The sequence below is a fragment of the Cryptomeria japonica genome, chromosome 6 (assembly GCF_030272615.1).
Source record: "Cryptomeria japonica chromosome 6, Sugi_1.0, whole genome shotgun sequence".
NCBI lineage: Eukaryota > Viridiplantae > Streptophyta > Pinopsida > Cupressales > Cupressaceae > Cryptomeria > Cryptomeria japonica.
In genome coordinates this window covers 405,087,197-405,089,426 of record NC_081410.1, presented here as the reverse complement: position 1 = coordinate 405,089,426, position 2,230 = coordinate 405,087,197, and the positions used below count along the sequence as shown (strand labels likewise).

The 2,230-nt window shown below is 34.4% G+C and overlaps 1 non-coding gene across 1 annotated transcript; it reads left to right on the top strand.

Moving 5' to 3' along the window:
- Window positions 1–222: 222 nt before the first annotated feature.
- Window positions 223–304, top strand: TRNAS-GCU (transfer RNA serine (anticodon GCU)). Its single transcript has one exon. It is a non-coding gene; the product is annotated as a tRNA-Ser (tRNA).
- The last annotated feature ends 1,926 nt before the right edge of the window (window positions 305–2,230 follow it).

Below are 2,230 nucleotides of genomic sequence, written 5' to 3'. Positions count from 1 at the left end.
TCTCAAAATAAGGTTACAAAGACATAAAAGGTGTAATGATAAGATGGTCCTAAGGAACGGTATTCATGTTTGAAGACCTAATTCAAAGAGTTTGTCAAAGTTAAGCTCACAATAGCCACAGGACTTTCATTTTCCAAAAGGCCCTCAATCAATGAGCTTGGGATATTAGGACATATATCTGTCATTAATCTGAGAAACACATGCAAATGACGGTCACATGACGTCGCTTTGGCCGAGTGGTTAAGGCGTGTGCCTGCTAAGTACATGGGGTTTCCCCGCGAGAGTTCGAATCTCTCAGGCGACGTTAATAATTTATTTACACAAATGTGAATTTTGAATCTGCAGTGTCATGTTCATGTAATTTTACACTGCGAATTTGGAATCTTGATAACATCTGTAAATTGGAACGCTGAATGAAATATAAGAATCTCTGAGAATTGGCTTCACATAATTGTGAGTTTTGTGTAGGTAGTCTGCAATTTTTATTTGTTATAACGAGTTACATTAATCTTATTTTTCATTTGGAATTGATAATCTTTAATCTTATTTTTCATTTAGAATTGATAAGCTTTCATACTCTTTTCATTTTGATGATGTTTTATGTTTTTACAATGTCAATCAAAATTTTATCTATGAAATCTACCTAGTATACCAAGACCTAACCCAAAGTTTATATATAGTAATCCAACTTCAACAAGTGAAAGTCATTGTTCATCCCTATAGTGGCCTTCACCTTTCTAAATCATTTGATTCATTAGATGACTTATTTGAGCTTCAAGATGTTATAGAACATCAAGCATATTGTGCACATTGATGTTTTCTTTATTCTTTCATTCATTTATTGATACATCCAAAGCATCTTGTCTTATTGTATCTATTACTAATTCTTCTTCTACACTAAGATTCTTGCTTATCCCTCAACACCTCCATAGTCTCTACAACTTCTACGATATCCATTATTTATATGTAATTATCCTACCTTATTTTGTTCTCCCAAAGCCATGCTAGTACCTCTCTTTGGCACTCTTTGATTTACATTCATTTTTCTATGCACATAGAGGCTCAATAGTTCATGTACTTTTCACCAATTATCTCTCACCCCTTGATATTATAAATCTAGTATGTGACTTTAGTTTTCCATCCTATCTCACATTACGGTCATATGTCCTCTTATGCAAATGTTTCCACTGCTACCTTTTACTAGTCATCAATTCCATTCCCTTTACACATATAAGGTGTAAATACCCAATGAAATATGTTGAACTTTTAATTATACAAATTCTTTAGCAATAATAGAACATAATAGAAATACAAATGACCATAAAGAAAATGCAAACCATAACAAGTATATTTATGTGGAGAAACCATTCGAAACAAATATCCATACCCAAAAAGACCCAAGCTTGTATTAATCCTTTGAAATAGAGTTACATCAATATAGCTTATCTCTCTATATTCCAATATCACTGTGTTTTTCATACAACCCACGAAACCACTTATGTAACCTCTTACTCCAAATTACAATCTATAAAAGAATTACAAAGTAAAAACAGTTAGAATCCCTAAGGAGGTGTAGACCCTAAATATATTCACTTAATTCTTCCCTACAGTCACCTTTTTTTAATAATAGAAACTCGATTTTAAGCGATCGGGAACCAAAAAAAGCGCAACAAGTAATCAAGAACAAAAGCCATACACATAAGCCACAACACTCTTAAACTAAATCAGAGACAACAACTAGCACACAAGCCACACATAACATCGCACAAAGGGAAACTATTCCATTATGTCACTTGCAACCAACTGCTTCACATCGAAAGGGAGATTGTATCACATTCCTTAGACCCCTCATCACAAATAGCTTTGAGGCTAGTGTCAGCATTCTATGCCCAGTCGACGACCCTATTACCAGTTCTGCCAATATGCAATATCATGACCTTGTCCAAATCATCAATCAAGCATTTGGCAGCATCAATAACCATCTCCAATCTCCAATTATTGATGTTTCCTCCCTTCAGAGCACTGATAACGAGCTTAGTGTTGCCCTCTATCCAAAGCTTTCTCCATCTTTTTGTCTAGCAATTATCAAGCTCCAAAGCATAGCTCTGGCCTCAACTAAATTATTGGTGTCAATAGTGAAGTCCACTAAATGAATTAATAGAGACTTTTCTATTGAATCTCTGAAGACCTACCACCTCTCGTTTAGCATATGGCTTAAATCACACACATT